The sequence below is a fragment of the Hyperoodon ampullatus genome (assembly GCF_949752795.1).
Source record: "Hyperoodon ampullatus genome assembly, chromosome: 14".
NCBI classification, from domain to species: Eukaryota; Metazoa; Chordata; class Mammalia; order Artiodactyla; family Ziphiidae; genus Hyperoodon; species Hyperoodon ampullatus.
The window spans coordinates 18,975,688-18,995,087 of record NC_136927.1 but is presented as its reverse complement, the minus strand read 5'-3'; the positions used below and the strand labels follow the sequence as shown (position 1 = coordinate 18,995,087).

At 43.9% G+C, this 19,400-nt stretch overlaps 1 protein-coding gene across 1 annotated transcript in view; it reads left to right on the top strand.

The window, feature by feature from the left end:
* Window positions 1-19,400, top strand: part of CFAP61 (cilia and flagella associated protein 61) — a gene marked incomplete at both ends in the record, with an annotated part of 251,873 nt that overhangs the window by 76,671 nt on the left and 155,802 nt on the right. The gene's annotated exons all lie outside the window — the stretch shown is intronic.

Here is a 19,400-nt window from a genome sequence, read left to right as displayed (position 1 = left end):
AAGTGACTTTAACCAGTCCATTTAGGGGAAGAGTCATGGTGAAAGTTGCTGGTCCAGTCAGATATTAGAGCATAATCTAACTCCAAAATAGTCAAAACAATAGCCATATTGACATTTCTATGGCTGGAACAAGGTAACACAAGAAAGAAGTGGGGTCCCACTGCAGACCCCAACCTCATTCAATTCTAATGAGAAAAATGTAACTCTTGTCAGAATGTAAATAGACATACAATTTCAAAGGGCAGTTTGGCCAGAACATTAAGGTAGTTTGTATTCTTTCACTCTTTACTTCCACTCCTAGAAACATATCCTAGGAAACTTGTTGCAGAGATGCAAACAAAAATTTACACCTGAGGATTAAAGAACATTGGAAATACTCTAAACATCCAGTAGTAAGAGAATGTTTAAATACTTTATGGTACCTATAGGAAGTAATCTATAACTATGCTTACAGTTCATTTTAAGAATATCTAATGATTAGAAAATGCTCAGAATGTAATGTTAGGGTAGAAAACCTATCAATAAATAAAACAGCATTTAAATATGACCAAAATTTCTAAAGAAGGAAAAAATGTGTGAACAAAGTAGACTAAAAGGACACGTGCAGGTGTAGTTCATGCTGCCCAGGCCTCCTCGTTCAGGACTAATTTCGCACCTGCGGGACGTGTGGGCGTCACCAGCTCAAAGCTGGGTCCCCCGCCAAGGAGACTGCCCTGGACAGAAGAGAGGGCTTTGCCCAAGGTCCGCCCTCCCAAGGGCAGCCTGCATCCAGCAACTAATCTGTGTGTGGGGGGGTGGGGAGGGACACCTCTGAAGGGTCTTCCCAGGGCCAGGATGCCCCGAGGTGTCAACTGGGCATTTGTTGTGACCCCATGGCTCGCAGTCCGTCTTCACCTCTGCCCCGTCCTGCCCTGCCCCTCCCCATAGGTGTGGAGGGTCCCAGGAGCCACCCTCATCCCCCCCAGCATATGGATCTCTGTGTGAGGCTGCCTCCTGGGGAACCCAGCCAGCGGTGCTAGAGATGGCCCGTGGTTGCCTCGGGGTGGTAAGAGGACTGTCATGGGTGATTTTTAATTTCCTTTCTCACATTGCCTAAATTTTGGAATTTTCCTACACCAGTCTTGGATATAGCAAGTGGTTGAAACCCATCAAATAGGCTTAAGTAACTGGAGAATTTATTACTACACAGAACCAAGGGAAGACTCCGTGGGCAATTCTGGTTTCATACATGGATTATTAGCCCGGTTGGATCTATCTCTTCTGAGTTGACCCCTTCTCAGACACAGTGGTTGTGGGATGAGTGAGGTAGCTCCAGACCCTTTATCACTTAAGTCCACCAGGTGAAGAGTGGTGAGGATGCTTCTGTTCAGAAGCCCCAACACAGAAGTCTTACTGCATCTCAGTGGCTCAGATTGGCCCTCTGCTGGCTGACTTTGAACCCATCACCGGGTCAGAGGCTGCTGGTTGGCATCCTTGGGTCTGGTCCCAAAGCTCAGGGCTGGGTGGGGGAGGGGTGCATCACCTATACAAATGTGGAGGCTTTTCTGGAGAAATGGGCAATGGAGCTGCTCCCCACACTTCCATCTTGGGATAGGACCAACTCGATCAATAGAAAGTGAACAGTAGATCTATTACAGGAACAATGTCAATACCGTCCATTTTCTATAATTTAACTTTTTCAAGCTGTCTTATTCACATAGTCTCATTCTTACAAAATATTATGGAGCTCATCAAACTGCACATTTAAAAATGGGTATATTTAATTGTATGAAAATTATGCCTCAGTAAAGCTGCTGCAAAATCTTGTGACAAAGGGATTGGTAGAGTAGTTTCAGAGAGCTTTCTCTATAATTGATATATTAGCCTTTTAAGTGAAACTTTGAGAAACCTTCTAAATGATCACTTTGTAATTGGGGAATGGTTAAGTGAATCCTGGCATATTCATTCAGTACATTATCACGCAGATTTTGAAAAAATAAAAACAGGTCTACATCATACTGTATGGAATGATATCTGGGATGGTGAGAAAAGTAAGGGTCAGATGATAATAGTAATAATCGTAATGGCAGCTTACATTTATGGAAGGTTTGTAGTGTTTCAAGGACTTTGTTAATCACTTTCCATGTGTCTTTACGCACAGTGACCTTATTAGCTAGATACTACTATTATTATCCCCATCTTACAGGTCAGGAAACTGAGACACAGAGAGGTTAAGTAACTAGTCCAAAAGGCACACAGCAGAAAGTAGCAGAGCTGGAACTGGAATGAAGGCAGCTGGCTTCCAGAGCCAACTCATAACTGCCTCACGTATTGCTTCCTATGCTGTGTTTTCAGCGTAAAGCTGTTGTAGCAGAGAGACCCTAAAGCACAGTGGCTTGAGCCAGAGGACAGTTCCACCTCTACCACACAGTGGTCCAGACAGGAGCAGGTGGTCTAAGGAGAGTCATGGCTTTTCCCCACGAAGCTGTCCAGGGACCCAGTTCCTTCTCTCATTGCTCCTCCATCTCATAGAGCAAGGGTCTCACCTACTGTCTGTATGGAAAGTCAGGGGTCTGCGAATTTGGATGGGAAGAAAAATTACATCTTTCTGTTACCAGCCTCTGATTGAAGTTTGACGTGTCCTTCCACTGTGAATGGAGGCAACAAACCTCAGAAGTGTCAGCGAAGCCGTGACTTTGTAGCCCATGGAAGTCACGGATATTCTCGTATCACCTTACGATTGTTGCAGATGTCTCAAAATAGGGATGCTTATCGTACTTTGAAATTTCAGTAAATTTATTCTCAACCAAAACTTGTTACTTGATGCATTAATGAGAAGGCACAGGTATTACCAAAACACACATTTTAAAAAACATTTTGATAGCTCTACTTGATATAATTTGTTGTCTTTGATTTTACACGTTGAAAAGCATTAGTCTGAGAAGGGGTCCCGAGCATCCCCAGACTGTCAAGGGGCCCATGGGGCACACAAGTGTTAGACCACCGTCAGAGTGAACTCTTTTCCTCTTGGTGCTGTGAGCTGGCTTAGGGCACCGTAGTCACATTTTAGCCACAGGGAAGGGTGCAAAGAGAAAGGGAGGGGAAGACTGTCCTCTTACAGAAGTTACATCACTTCTCCTCACAGTCTGCGCTCGGGAAGTTGGTTGCACGGCCCTGCCAAGCCGCGGGGGAGGCCGGGGGACAAGTTGCTGGAGGCTCAGGTGTGCGCCTGGCGAAAACTCAGTTGACTCAGTTACTAAAAGGGAGAAGGCGAGAGGGAAACTGGGGGGCCATCGTATCTAGTTTTTATCTTGCATATGTAAAGATGTTCTAGAAGGGTCCACGGGACTTTATTAACCTTTTGTGCTTCTGGAGAGCAGGACGGGGACGTGAGGGGTGTAGATGGCGACATACTCTTTGCTTTATGTCTGTCGGTTCCGTTTGATTTTTTTCATTAATAAACTTTATGTTTTAGAGCAGTTTTAGGCTCACAGCACAACTGAGCAGAAAGTGCAGAGGGTTCCTACAGACCCCTTCCCCAGTCCCCCCATAGACTCTCCCACAGTTAACATCCCACACCAGAACTACACCATTTGTACCATCAAGGAGCCTACAGGGACTCACCATTATCAACCGGAGTCCACGGTTTACATGAGGGCTCACTCTTCTGTTGTACACTCTCTGGGTCTGGACAAATGTGCAATGATGTAGCCACCACCATACTATCATACAGAGTAGTTTCTAAAAATGCCCTCTGCTCCCCCTATCCATCCCTCTCTCCTTCCCCACAGCCTCTGGCAACCACTGGTCTTTCTCCTGTCCCCATAGTTTTGCCTTTTCTAGAATGTCATAGCTGGAATCCTACAGTACGTGGCCTTTACAGATTGGCCTCTTTCAGTTAGTAATGAATAGTTTAAGGTTTCTCCATGTGTCTTCGTGGCTTGATAGCTTATTTCTTTTTAGCCCTGAATAATATTCCATTGTCTGGATGGGCCACAGTTTATTTATCCAGTCACCTACTGAAGGACAGCTTGGCTGCTTCCAAGTTTTGGCAATTATGAATTTCAGCAATTATGAATCTATGTGCAGGTTTTTGTATGGGCGTAGGTTTTCAGCTCATTTGGGTATATACCAAAGAGCACAACTTTAGATTGTATGGTAAGAATATTGAGTTTTGTAAGAAACTTCCTCACTGTCTTCCAAAGTCCTCCACCATTTTGCATTCCCGCCAGCAATGAAGGAGAGTTCCTGTTTCCTCACATCCTCACCGGCATTTGTCAGTGTTTTGAATTTTCGCCATTCTCAAAGGTGGGTAGTGGTATCTTGTTTTAATTTGCATTTCCATATTGACTTAAGGTGTTGAGCATGTTTTCATTTGCTATTTGCCATCTGTATGTCTACTTTGGTGAGGTGTCTGTTCATATCTTCTGCCCTTTTTTAAGATTGGGTTGTTCATTTATGTTTGATTTTTTAAAAATTATGGGCATGCATTACTTCCATAATAGAAAGTGTAGTTAATTTTTTATCACTGAGATTTTAAATTTTATTATGACTCAGGTAAAACTTTCATTAGAATGTTCTTTATGCTCTCTGCATTCTTACGTAGAGTGTATTGGTGACATTTTCTTACGACTTGGGCTTCTCTTTATGAATAAATACACACTGATGAGAGCAACCAGATGACAGGGGATCAGGATTGGGCCATGGGTCTGCCTGAGGTAGTGGCCTTGTTCTTAGTGGCTTAATTACTTAATTCACAGTCATATTCTTTTCTTGTATACTCTCTCTCTTATTTACTATGTACATGTATTGCTTTTATTAACAATTAAGTTTTTAAAACAATGAGACTTTCAACACTTGTCTGGAAATTAGTCCTGGTTGCAACAGGGCCCTAGTTTTTCTTTGTAACCATTTGCAGTGTCAGCTTCGTTTTTGTTTTGTTTTAATCACTTACGTATAAAGTTGGAGCAAATCATGTACACCTGGGTTCTTTTCTGAAAAATTAAAGGCTCACAAACTGAAGAAGTTTCCTTGCCTTTAGAAAATTATGACCTTTGTCACCATTCGCATCTGAGCCCTCATTGGGAGCTTTCCTCTGTTGCTCTGAGTTTTGTCGCCAGGCCACTGACAACTACACACCCGGTTCTCAGCGTGTCCAGTCTGTAGTCCAGTCTTTGCACTTTTACTCTTATTCCTGTCTCTCCTGTGGCCATGGCAGCGGGTCACTGTTCTCTAGAGCAAGCTTAGATTTTTAATTCTTTAAATTCTAAGCACAAAGAACTTTACAAATGTTAGGAATGGTAGGATTTTTGCCTTTGCCTGTAGGATCACTCAGCTCGTAAAGGGAACACGATATCGGAACCGGCTTCTTCCCTCTGCTCTTTTTAAAATTTTTTTTGAAAATCTATAAAAATTATTTTTTTAACATCTTTATTGGAGTATAATTACTTTACAATGGTGTGTTAGTTTCTGCTTTATAACAAAGTGAATCAGTTATACATATACATATGTTCCCATATCTCTTCCCTCTTGCATCTCCCTCCCTCTCACCCTCCCTGTCCCATCCCTCTAGGTGGTCATAAAGCACTGAGCTGATCTCCCTGTGCTATGCAGCTGCTTCCCACTAGCTATCTATTTTACATTTGGTAGTGTATATATGTCCATGCCACTCTCTCACTTTGTCACAGCTTACCCTTCCCCCTCCCCATATCCTCAAGTCCATGCTCTAGTAGGTGTGCGTCTTTATTCCCGTCTCACCCCAAGGTTCTTCATGACCTTTTTTTTAAGATTCCATATATATGTGTTAGCATACAGTATTTGTTTTTCTCTTTCTGACTTACTTCACTCTGTAAGACAGACTCTAGGTCCATCCACCTCACTACAAATAACTCAATTTCGTTTCTTTTTATGGCTGAGTAATATTCCATTGTATATATGTGCCACATCTTCTTTATCCGTTCATCTGTTGATGGACACTTAGGTTGCTTCCATATCCTGGCTATTGTAAATAGAGCTGCAATGAACATTTTGGTACATGACTCTTTTTGAATTATGGTTTTCTCAGGGCATATGCCCAGTAGTGGGATTGCTGGGTGGTATGGTAGTTCTATTTTTAGATTTTTAAGGAACCTCCATACTGTTCTCCACAGTGGCTATACCAATTTACATTCCCACCAACAGTGCAAAAGGGTTCCCTTTTCTCCACACCCTCTCCAGCATTTATTGTTTGTAGATTTCTTTGTTTTAAAGTCTATTTTGTCTGATATGAGTATTGCTCCTCCAGCTTTCTTTTGATTTCCATTTGCATGGAATATCTTTTACCATCCCCTCACTTTCAGTCTGTATGTGTCCCTAGGTCTGAGGTGGGTCTCTTGTAGACAGCATATATACGGGTCTTGATTTTGTATCCATTCAGCCAGTCTATGTCTGTTGGTTGGAGCATTTAATCCATTTACATTTAAGGTAATTATCAATATGTATGTTCCTATTACCATTTTCTTAATTGTTTTGGGTTTGTTATTGTAGGTCTTTTCCTTCTCTTGTGTTTCCTGCCTAGAGAAGTTCCTTTAGCATTTTTTGTAAAGCTGGTTTGGTGGTGCTGAACTCTCTCAGCTTTTGCTTGTCTGTAAAGATTTTAATTTCTCCATCAAATCTGAATGAGATCCTTGCTGGGTAGAGTAATCTTGGTTGTAGGTTTTTCTCCTTCATCTCTCTAAATATGTCCTGCCACTCCCTTCTGGCTTGCAGAGTTTCTGCTGAAAGATCAGCTGTTAACCTTATGGGGATTCCCTTGTATGTTATTTGTTGCTTTTCCCTTGCTGCTTTTAATATTTTTTCTTTGTATTTAATTTTTGATAGTTTGATTAATATGTATCCTGGCATGTTTCTCCTTGGATTTATCCTGTATGGAACTCTCTGTGCTTTCTGGACTTGATTAACTATTTCCTTTCCCCTATTAGGGAAGTTTTCAACTATAATCTCTTCAAATATTTTCTCAGTCCCTTTCTTTTTCTCTTTTTCTCCTGGGACCCCTATAATTCGAATGTGGATGTGTTTAATGTTGTCCCAGAGGTCTCTTAGACTGTCCTCAATTCTTCTCATTCTTTTTTCTTTATTTTGCTCTGCAGTAATTATTTCCACTATTTTATCTTCCAGGTCACTTATCCGTTCCTCTGCCTCAGTTATTCTGCTATTGATCCCTTCTAGAGAATTTTTAATTTCATTTATTGTGTTGTTCATCACTGTTTGTTTGCTCTTTAGTTCTTCTAGGTCCTTGTTAAACATTCCTTGTACTTCCTCCATTCTATTTCCAAGATTTTGGATTATCTTTACTATCATTATTCTGAATTCTTTTTCAGGTAGACTGCCTATTTCCTCTTCATTTGTTAGGTCTGGTGGGTTTTTGCCTTGCTCCTTCATCTGCTGTGTGTTTCTCTGTCTTCTCATTTTGCTTATCTTACTGTGTTTGGGGTCTCCTTTTTGCAGGCTGCAGGTTCGTAGTTCCTGTTGTTTTTGGTGTCTGTCCCCAGTGGCTAAGGTTAGTTCAGTGGGTTGTGTAGGCTTCCTGGTGTAGGGGACTGGTGCCTGTGTTCTGGTGGATGAAGCTGGATCTTGTCTTTCTGGTGGGCAGGTCCACGTCTGGTGGTGTGTTTTGTGGTGTCTGTGGCCTTATTATGATTTTAGGCAGACTCACTGCTAATGGATGGGGTTGTGTTCCTGTCTTGCTAGTTGTTTGGCATAGGGTGTCCTGCACTGTAGCTTGCTGGTCATTGAGTGGAGCTGGGTCTTGATGTTGAGGTGAGATCTCTGGGAGATTTTCACCGTTTGATATTATGTAGAGCTGGGAGATCTCTTGTGGACCAGTGTCCTGAACTTGGCTCTCCCACCTCAGAGGCACAGACCTGATGCCTGGCTGGAGCACCAAAAGCCTGTCATCCACATGGCTCAGAATAAAAAGGGAGAAAAAAAAAAAAGAAAGAAAGAAGAAGATAAAATAAAATAAAATAAAGTAAAATAAAATAAAGTTACTAAAATAAAAAATTATTATTAAAAAAAATTTTTAAGTAATAAAAAATTTTAAAAAAGAAAGAAAGAAGAGAGCAACCAAACCAAAAAACAAATCCACCAATGATAACAAGTGCTAAAAACTGTACTAGAAAAAACAAAAACAAAAAAACGGACAGACAGAACCCTAGGACAAATGCTAAAAGCAAAGCTATACAGACAAAATCACACACAGAAGCATACACATACACACTCACAAAAAGAGAAGAAGGGGAAATATATATATATATCGTTGCTCCCAAATTCCACCACCTCAATTTGGGATGATTCGTTGTCTATTCAAGTATTCCACAGATGCAGGGTATATCCAGTTGATTGTGGAGGTTTAATCCGCTGCTTCTGAGGCTGCTGGGAGAGATTTCCCTTTCTCTTCTTTGTTCGCACAGCTCCCAGGGCTCAGCTTTGGATTTGGCCCCACCTCTGCGTGTAGGTTGCCTGAGGGTGTCTGTTCTTCGCTCAGACAGGACGGGGTTAAAGGAGCAGCTACTTCGGGAACTCTGGCTCACTCAGGCTGGGGGGAGGGAGGGGCATGGAGGCGGGGCGAGCCTGTGGCGGCAGAGGCCGGCGTGACGTTGCACCAGCCTGAGGCGCGCCGTGCGTTCTCCTGGGGAAGTTATCCCTGGATCCCGGGATCTTGGCAGTGGCGGGCTGCACAGGCTCCCCGGAAGCGGGGTGTGGATAGTGACCTGCGCTCGCACACAGGCTTCTTGGTGGTGGCAGCAGCAGCCTTAGCATCTCATGCCGGTCTCTGCGGTCCGCGCTGATAGCCGCGGCTCACGCCCGTCTCTGGAGCTCCTTTAAGCAGCACTCTTAATCCCCTCTCCTCTCGCACCAGGAAACAAAGAGGTAAGAAAAAGTCTCTTGCCTCTTCAGCAGGTCCAGACTTTTTCCCGGACTCCCTCCCGGCTAGCCGTGGTGCACTAACCCCTTCAGGCTGTGTTCACGCCGCCAACCCCAGTCCTCTCCCTGCGATCCTACCGAAGCCCGAGCCTCAGCTCCAAGCCCCGCCCGCCCTGGCGGGTGAGCAGACAAGCCTCTCGGGCTGGTGAGTGCCGGTCGGCACCGGTCCTCTGTGCGGGAGTCTCTCCGCTTTGCCCTCCGAACCCCTGTTGCTGTGCTCTCCCCCGCGGCTCCGAAGCTTTTCCCTCTCCGCCACCCGCAGGCTCTGCCCGCGAAGGGGCTTCTAGTGCGTGGAAACCTTTCCTCCTTCACAGCTCCCTCCCACTGGTGCAGGTCCTGTCCCTATTCTTTTGTCTCTGTTTATTCTTTTTTCTTTTGCCCTACCCAGGTACGTGGGGAGTTTCTTGCCTTTTGGGAGGTCTGAGGTCTTCTGCCAGCATTCAGTGGGTGTTCTGTAGGAGTCGTTCCACATGTAGATGTATTTCTGATGTATTTGTGGGGAGGAAAGTGATCTCCATGTCTTACTCTTCTGCCATCTTGAAGCTCTGCCAATCAATGTGATTTTTAGTACACAGTACAGGTATCTTCATGACTAAGAAAAAAAAAGAGTTATGGAGGTCAGAAATCCAGAACACCAAACACTGGGGCTATAGGTGCTGCTGCAGTGGGCTGGCTGGGGCTTGCCTTCCCTCCGCTGTCTCCGCCGAGGCCGGGATGCTGCTGGTGGTGGCAGCGCTAGTGGGCGGCTGGACTGCTGTCTACCTGACAGACTTGGTGCTGAAAGTGACAACCTCGGGTCTAAGGCGCAAGCTCACGGTACTCAGGGTCGGGGCGCAAGGCCCGAGGCCTTTTCTCTTCCCCCACCTGCACTGGAGGCGGGTGGCTGGTTCCCACGTGTGGCCTTCCGTGGAGTAAATTAAGCAGAGCCGGTCGCAGGCAGGCTATGGCGGGTCCCACCTGGGAGGCAGGCGCCGCTAGCGGGCTCGGAAGTCCGCGCGCTGCCAAACCCCGCTCTGCACCTGGGAGGAAAATCAAATGTCCGCCTGGAATGGCATTGTTTGCCTTCGTTGTCTGCCTTCGCTGTCAGCCTTTGTTGTCTTTAAGGCTGCAACCCTCCAGAGACTCTGGTATTGGAAAGAATCTAAATCAAGTTCCTGTTGAGCTCTTAAGGCCCTTCTATATTGCATAAATAGACCCCTGGGCTAGATTTTATAAGAATATTTGAACAATGGCAGTCTTGTGGATTTTTATCTAATACAGAGTAATGCTTTAATTTATCTTTTTCTAATTCTTTTTTTTTAAATTGAAGTATAGGTGACTTACAATATTACATTAGTATCAGGTATACAACATAGTGATTCAATATTTTTATAGATTATACTCCATAAGAGTTACAAAATATTGGCTATATTCCCTGTGCTGTACATTGCATCTAATTCTTGTCTTTTCATAAACATGCTTCTCACAACATGAGTTCTTCTAAAACCATCTTTTGAAATTTTAAAACTTAGATTATCAGTGGAAATGTTTTCAGTTGGAAATAAAAGAAACCCCAACTCAGAATGGCTTCAGCCATAGGGCAGTCATTGGCTTCCATAGCTGGGAGGTCTGGAGATGGGCAGGGCTTTGGGGTTTGAATCTTCAGGGTCCTGGCTTCTTTCCGTGTCCACTCTGCTTCCCCCATGTCAGTTCCAGCCTGAAGTTGGCATCCCTCACGTCGGCCTGGTGGCTGCCACCTGTGACCACCACAGGGGGGGAGCTGGCTGCAGGTGGGCTTTCTTTCCCAGAGGCCTCAGGCCCACGCCCCCCTCATTCACCCTGTACTTGACGTTGAGTGTGCAGGGTGTGCCCACCCCCATCCTAGGTGCTGGGGAAGCAAAAGTGACCCAAACCGACAAAAACCCTCGCCCTTATGGTGCCTGCACTCCAGGTGGAGGAGAAAGACGCAAAAGAAAGGAGAGCGAGAAGATACAGCGTGTGTAAGTGTGAGGGTGACCGCGAAGAGGGATGAGAGATGCAGGTGCGGGGTGGTGTGGGGGGGAAGGAGGCAGGGGAACAGCCAGGTGGGCACAGCCCTCCACACCCACGCTTTTCCTGCCGTGGCTTTAAAATACATCATGTCCTTCCATTGTTTTTGTTTCACTTCTCTTGACATTTGGGACGGATCGTTCATGCCCTTAAGTTTGATTACTCTAAATGTCATGACCTCGTGTCCTGGTCTCCCACCCGATCACGTTCCTCTTCCCTTGGGAAGTTATATTTGTGTCTGTCACCTGCCCTTTGGCCATGCTGCTGAGCACGGGGACAAATCACTAACTCAGTCGCTAGCAATGCCACCTCTCTCGTCAACAGATTCCACGCGAGGGCCCCTCTCGTTTCCTTTGTGGTAGCTGGTCTTTGAGAGGACGGTTCTCAATATTCATGTTAGCTTTCATTTGGAATGTGCATAAACTAAATGCTTTTTAACACTGTGCTTCACTGAGTGATCTCTGGGATGTTTCCACATGTAACCTGAGGCTGGAGTGTGGTACAAGAACCTCTTTCCTTTTCTTTTTGCTGCCCGTCCTTCATCATCACCCCAGCTCTCCTCCTTCTTTATTCATGAGCAGAGGACACATTTGGGTGAACCAGCCACTTATTCCATCTTCCTGCCCTTCCAAACCATGTTTTTCTGGAATTTGCCATTTTTAATTTAGGGGACTATGTTTAGAACTTACTCATCCAACTGATATTTACTGTGCCAGAAATGATTTTCTGTGAATAAATATTGACAGCTAAGTTGAGTCATACCACCAATTGTCAACTTTGCTCAGCAAATAAAAATGCCCTTAGGTAGTTGGCTTTTAAATGTTTCCTTCCCTCAGTATTTTTGTTTTATGTGTTTTTCCGTGGGTGACTCACTCATGCCTGGTTGTCATCTTTTTCTAGGACGTCACCGTTATACCTATTTTGGGCTCATGTTGTCACGGAGGGTGTTTTAGGGATATCAGTCTTTCTGGTGCTTTTAATCGGCTTCCTTGAAGAGAAGGCAAGAGAAACTTGATTTTGTGGTTATTGTTTTGTTTTGTTGTTCGGATTAAACTGAAATGCTGATGGCTGTCGAATTATTTCATGTTTCTGTTACACAGATCACTCCTTTGGAATTCAGAAAGACTCAAATTACTTTTTCTTTCCATCATTTAGTTTTAATTTACTGGCATCAAAAAATTGCCCTATATTCTGCAAGGCCGAGGGACGACACACACATAGACTGCTAGGTGTCTAAAATCATTCATTTGTTCAACTTAGGGTCGAAAAATCAACTGTTAAATCTTTTCCCTTCTATTTTTATGTATGATTTTCTATTTTGTTATGCATGCAGTCTGATTAAATGCTATAAATTCTGACCTTTGAGGCCAGAGTCTGCCAAAAGCAGGAGAAGAAAAACTCCTGGGAATCAGAACTTTCCAGACCCGAGAAGGGACCAGTGGGCAAGGGCGACATCATCTCTTCGTGGAGAGGCTAGACTTCCCGAGGCATCCAAGCACATCAGAGGGAGGACGTGTGAGAGAGCAGTGCCGTGGGGAGGTGAAGGACCACGGGGACGGGTCAGAAAACAAGGGAGCCCCACGCAGGACCCCTCAGGAGACCTTGCTTTTTCTGGGGCTGGAGGAAGCCTTGTAGATGGATGAGGACAGCCACAGCAAAGTGCCTCTCTGATTCAAGGTGGCTTTAGAACCGCGTGTGAGCCCTTGAGGAAAGAATGGCTAAACCATCCTGGTGACTGAGCACGTGTTCACTTCCAGGAAGGTCATGCAAGGTGACCTGTGTAACAGGTGGGAGCTGGGGGCGTGGTTTCCTTCCCGGTTCCGCACCTGGTTATGGGACAGAGGAAGGGGCTCAGTATAGAGGTTATAATGAAAGAATGAAGATCAGAAACTCCTCATTCCAAACTTGTGGAGAGATGAAAGTGGGACCACGTTTAGGTATATCTGGTGGGCCCGCCATCTGTTTCAGTCCCTCCAGGCCCCAATTCTGATATGTAAACATAAAAATGAACTTTATCTCTTTGGATATTTATTTAGCACATTAAAAGTTCATTCCACAGAAGGTCTTGACATCATTTTGTAAACCCTCAGTTGACTATTCTTAATCTTTATGATTTATCTGAAAATATGGCAAGAAATAAAGATAGCTGCTCGATAATTTGACAGTAAATGCAGTCTCCTTTTGGTGTGTGCACGTGTGTGTGACATCCATGTATATTTCAAGAAAATTTCATTTTAATTAAGGATCACACATGTTGAGAATAAAACACTAAGCATCCTTACAACTTTTTTTTTTAACATCTTTATTGGAGTATAATTGCTTTACAATGTTGAGTTAGTTTCTGCTACAACTTTCTTTTGAAGTCATTTTATTTTTCCAGAGGCCCTCTATGGCTAAAACAGAGACTGAGGTCTGCGTAACTCCCGTCCATTTCTAACCTCATTCTCATCATTTAAAATTTGAAGGGATTTCAGAATTACTTCTCTGAAGATAGTTCTGGAATCAATAGTAGGTCAGCTCCACGAGGGCAGGCCTTGTGGACTGTCTTGTTCCCAACACCCAGGACATGCTGGGCACACAGCGAATGTTGAGTCAGCGTCTGGCCGACTGAGTCAGAATGACTGACTGAGTCATTCTCAGTAAAGCCGCTTGAATCGTTGATTTTTAAGGCATGCATTTTAATTGAGGATCTGTTTCTTATGCATATTAATTTTTCTCTTTTTCTGGGTGCTCCTGTCAATTACCACATAAAAGCAATTAGGACACATACCTATTGCCACAGTTTCCCTTTTGCCGTCTCCAAGTCCTCATCATCTTATTCCTGGTAAAAGCAGAACTAACAGGCTCCCGATGTGTAAGCAGGTCGTATCCACACCAGCCACTTGCCTTAGAGCCCTGGTGAAGAGGTCACTTGTGGAGCAAAACTGCATTCTGCTTAAGCAGAAAACAATTGAAAAATAGCATTCAGAGGCAAACACGAAACAATAGAGAGCAGCCTTTTCCAATAGAACTACGGAGTGAGCGGCAGAGTATGTGATTTTAAGTGTTCTAATAGCCTCAGTAATTTAAAAATCAAAAAGTAGTCAAAACTAATTGTAATATTTATCAGTTAACCCTTTGTAGTCAAAATATTATTGCTTTCAAATATAATCAGTATAAAAAAGTGTCAGTGAGATCGTCTACATTCTCGTTTGGGGCCAAGTCTGCAGAATTCAGTGGGTATCTTGCATGGACAGCACACTTGGATCCAGACATGCTACCTTTCAATGCTCAGCAGCCACGTGTGGCTTATGGCCTCCAGACTGGACAGCATGGCCTTAGAGCAGGGCACAGACATGCCGCTGCTGCTCAGTCCTCCCCTGAAAGTCTAGGAACTTTCATGTAAATCGTGAAACACTCTTCTTTGGCAGATGTAAGTAGCAGAGATGAGAGCTTCACAATATAACACAAAATGGTTGTGTTCCCTAATCGACAGTAGATTTTCAAGGACAAACTAACGAAATAACGTTTGAGTTTTTGTGATACTTGGCAGTAAAATGGCCCCTTTCCCTTTGAACATGTGAGCACTGCTGTGCGCTAGGAAGAGCCCTGGGCTTTCAGAGTGGACCATGATGTGGTCTGAGCTGTGAGCCTGGCTCGGGGAGGGTAGGGTGGAGGGGGACGATGCCCACAACCCAGAGAGCAAAGGCCAGCACAGTGGCTCCCCCAACACTCTTAATAACTCAGTTGTAGCATTTGTCATGCACAGAAGCCTGGGGGAAATGCTCTGGCCATCTACATGCAAGCTGTATAATTCACTCATTCAACAGATGTTGCTTGAGCACCTACTATGTGCCAGGTGTTGATCTGGCCAAGGGGAGGCAGCAGTGAGCAAACAGACACAAATTCTTATCCTCATGAAGTTTTACTTTAGTGAGAATAAATGAATAAAATAAACAGAAGGTAGGAAGTACTATGGAGAAAAATACGAGATGAGTCAGAGGAGAGATCCCAGAGGAGGGGTGCTCAGCCATCCTAGGACTTTGGGAATCATTGCTGAGGCCCTTAACCTTGGTCCACGGGGAGAATTCAGGAGAAAACCGCATCTTTATTTTTATTAAGGCTTAACTGACATCTAGCATTTCCTTCCATTGTAAAAGTAGGCAACAAACTACAATAGTATCAGTAGCACCTGTAACTTTCTCTTCCATTGAAACAACAGGTATTTTCCTATCCTGTTATATCGTGGGATTTGCAGATATCTGCAAATGTTGCTTAAGGCCTATGCTCATTTATACAACAAAAGTATGGAGATTATTAGATCACTGCTGAGTCATGTCATTTAATGAAGCCATAGAGTGTAATCCTACATATTTTATTTTGTGCATTTAAAAACACTTTTCTGAGAGGGGTCCTTGGCATAAAAGAGCTTAAAACCCCTGCATTTACTGGGATTTGAGTAGAAGAGTGGTATGATCTGACTTAGCTTTTTATTTGCTTATTTATTTTTGCCTGCGTTGGATCTTCGTTACTGCACTGGGGCTTTCTCTAGTTGCGGCAAGCGGGGGCTACTCTTCATTGTGGTGGCTTCTCTTGTTGTGGAGCACGGGCTCTAGGCATATGGGCTTCTATAGTTGCAGCACACAGGCTCAGTAGTTGTGGCATGCAGGCCCTAGAGCTCACGGGCTTCAGTAGTTGCAGCTCGCGGGCTCTGGGGTGTGTGACCTTCAGTAGTTGTGGCACACGGGCTCAGTAGTTGTGGCTTGCAGGCTCTAGAGCACAGGCTCAGTAGTTGTGGCGCACGGGCTTAGCTGCTCCACGACATGTGGGATCTTGCCAGACCAGGGATCGAACCTGTGTCCCCTGCCTTGGCAGGCGGGTTCTTAACCACTGCACCACCAGGGAAGTACTGACTTAGCATTTTATAAACGTCACTCTACCTGCTTTGTTGAGGATGGATTGTCAGGCGGCAGAGGTGGGAGTGAAGAAGACCCATCACGGTGCTGCCGCAACAGCCCAGGCAAGAGGTACTGGTGGCTGCGCCAGCATCCGAGGTCACGAGAAGTGGTTGGGTTCTGGGTGCATTTTCAGGGCGAGCCAGCTGACGTGCTGCCGGGAAGTGAGGCGTGCGAGAAAGAGAACCAAGACTAAGGCAAGGGTTTGGGCCTGAACCACAGGAAGGATGGAGCAGCCATTGACTAAGGTAGCTGCCAGAGACTCTGGGATGGTAAGAGCGAGATGACGGGTAGAGGGCCAAGTGTTTTCATCTGGGAGAAGCAAGATCCTTTAGATTAACTTTATCCAGATCTTCAACAGTATTTTAAATCTTTTGCCCAATACCAATTTGTGAGCAAAGTGTCTCAAACTCTAGCAGTATGATGGTGGAATTCGTCATATTCTTGTCATAGTTATGTCAGTTTTTTAATTCAGTATTCTGAAATTATATTGTTAGATCTCTACAGATTTGATATTGTTATATCTTCCTAGTGAACTTTTACTTTTATAGTTAAAGACCCTCTTTTCCTCATAATGCTTTTTGCCTTAGGGTCTAACTAACTTACCTGATATTATTTGCCACATCAGCTTATTTTTTAGCTCTTCATTGCCATTCCCCTGTCCTTTTCCCTTCATCTTTCTTTGGTATTGTATATATGTGTATTTTGTAACAGCTTTATTGAGGTATAATTCACACTATACAATTCACCCACTCAGAGTGTACAATTCTGTTGTTTATAGTACATTCACAATTCATCACCCCAAAGGATACCCCTTACCCATGCTGCAGTCACCCCTGTCCCCTTGTCCCCCCCAGCCCCCAGCAGCTAATCTACATCCTGTCCCTATACACTTGCCTATTCTGGGCATTTCATATAAATGGAATGAAACAGTATGTGGCCTTCTTTCACTTTTCAAGGTTCATCCCTGCTGTAGCCTGTGTCAGTACTTCATTCCCTTCTGTGGCTGAATAATATTCCAGTGTGTGGATAGACCACATATTGTTCATCCCTTCAGAAGTGATGGACATTTGGGTTCTTTCCATTTGGGGAACTATTATGGATAATGTTGCTACAAACATTCACGAACAAGGTTTCCTGTGAACATGTGGTCTTAATGCCCTTGGGTATTTTCCTAGTACTTTTGTGGTCTTGTGTTTTACATTTATATCTTTAATTCATCTGAACTAGATTTTGGCATAAGGTGGCCATATCAGAATCAAGTTCTTACCTTACACTTAAAAATTGCTCATACTATTTATATTATTAATGTGATAGTAAATTGATCATCTTTGTATCAGTTAATTATAGATGTAGATTGTTCTTGGCAAATACGCTGCTTTGTCCATAGAACGGAAGCATGCATTAAAATGTAGGCACAAATATTCACTACAAGTGAAAGCTAAGTAGGTTAGAGTATTTCACTTTATTAATAGTAGGAGGGGTAGCCCTGCTCTATTTGGTAATAACACCCCAATGACTGGAGAGCGTGCATTATATGAACCCTAGATCGTATGCAGGACCCATTACAAAATGAAAATGTGGGACTCCAGCCTAAGGTAGAGAGGTCATCTCCCCCTCGCATGGGCCCACGGCTCCATCCTGTGGCAAACAGGCACCGGCATGTCCTACATACCTGGGCACGGGGTGGGCTAGAGTTCCACACTGAGTTGCAGGCCGAACACAGCATGGCACTGCCTGCCCTGGGTGGGGACCCTGGGTGAGGACGGCCACCACCCTGCTCTGATTAGACTCCAGGGGCACACACCTGACCTCAATGCTCCCCATGCCCGTGTCCAGGACCCCAGTGAGGGTGGAGTGGGATGGTTCAACATGGGGGTCCCCGATGCAACCCAGTCGTCACCCCTGGCAGAGGGTGGCAGCAGTCACAGGGCAGGGATGGGGAGGTGCCAGGGGCAAGGTACAGATGGGGGAGAAACCATCACGGGTGCTGGTGCGAGCTGGGTACCACGTGTGAACCAAGGCTCCAAGCTCCGGACGTGCTCCACTGTCCTACTTGACTTCAGATAAAAACATGAAATCAAAAATAAAATTAGTAAGAATTTTGAGACTCATGAAGCCCGCCTGGGTTCAGTGTAATTTTTTTAACTTCTTAACATACTTTGAAAACTGGGGGAAGAATTTGGCTTTACGTACAATGTAAATATGACATAAAGCATGGTGCTGAACATTTTAAATTAAATAAATTTAAAGTGTGACATTGTGTTGTCTGGTTAATGGGTATAATCAGTGATTTTTTTAACCTTATTCTTTGTACTTTTAAAATTTTTATTTTAAAATTATTTTTTAATTTTATTTTTTTTAATTGTAGTAAAATTGCTTTACAATGTTGTGTTAGTTTCTACTGTACAATGAAGTGAATCAGCTATGTGTATACCTAAATCCCCTCCCTATTGGGCCTCCCTCCCACCCATCTAGGTTGTCACAGATCACCAAGCTGAGCTCCCTGCACTGTACAGCAGCTTCCCACTAGCTATCTGTTTTACACATGGTAGTGTATTTATGTCAAACCTAATCTCCCAATTCGTCCCCCCCACCGCTTCCCCCACTGTGTCCACATGTCTGTTCTCTACGTCTACGTCTGTATTCCTGCCCTACAAATAGGTTCATCTGTACCATTTTTCTAGATTCCACATATATGCGTTAATATACAAGATTTGTTTTTCTCTTTCTGGCTTACTTCACTCTGTATGACCATCTCTAGGTCTATCCACATCTCTACAAATCACCCAATTTGTTTCCTTTATATGACTGAGTAATACTCCATTGTATATATGTACAACATCTTCTTTATCCATTCATCTGTCATTGGACATTTCGGTTGTTTCATGTCCTGGCTGTTGTAAACAGTGCTGCAATGAACACTGGGGTACATGTGTCCTTTTGAATTATGGTTTTCTTAGGGTATATGTCCAGTAGTGGGATTGCTGGGTCATATGGTAGTTCTATTTTTAGATTTTTAAGGAAACTCCATACTGTTCTCCGTAGTGGCTATACCAATTTACATTCCCACCAACAGTACAAAAGGGTTCCCTTTTCTCCACACCCTCTCCAGCATTTATTGTTTGTAGATTTTTTGATGATGGCCATTCTGACTGGTGTGAGGTGATACCTCATTGTAGTTTTGATTTGCATTTCTCTAATAACTAAGTGATGTTGAGCATCTTTTCATGTGCCTCTTGGCCATCTGTATGTCTTCTTTGGTGAAATGTCTATTTAGATCTTCTGCCCGTTTATTAATTGGGTTTGTTTTTTTGGTACTGAGCTCCATGAGCTGTTTGTATATTTTGGAGATTAATCCTTTGTTCGTTGCTTCATTTGCAAATATTTTCTCCCATTCTGAGGGTTGTCTTTTCATCTTGCTTATGGTTTCCTTTGCTGTGCAAAGCTTTTAAGTTTAATTAGGTTCCATTTGTTTATTTTTGGTTTTATTTT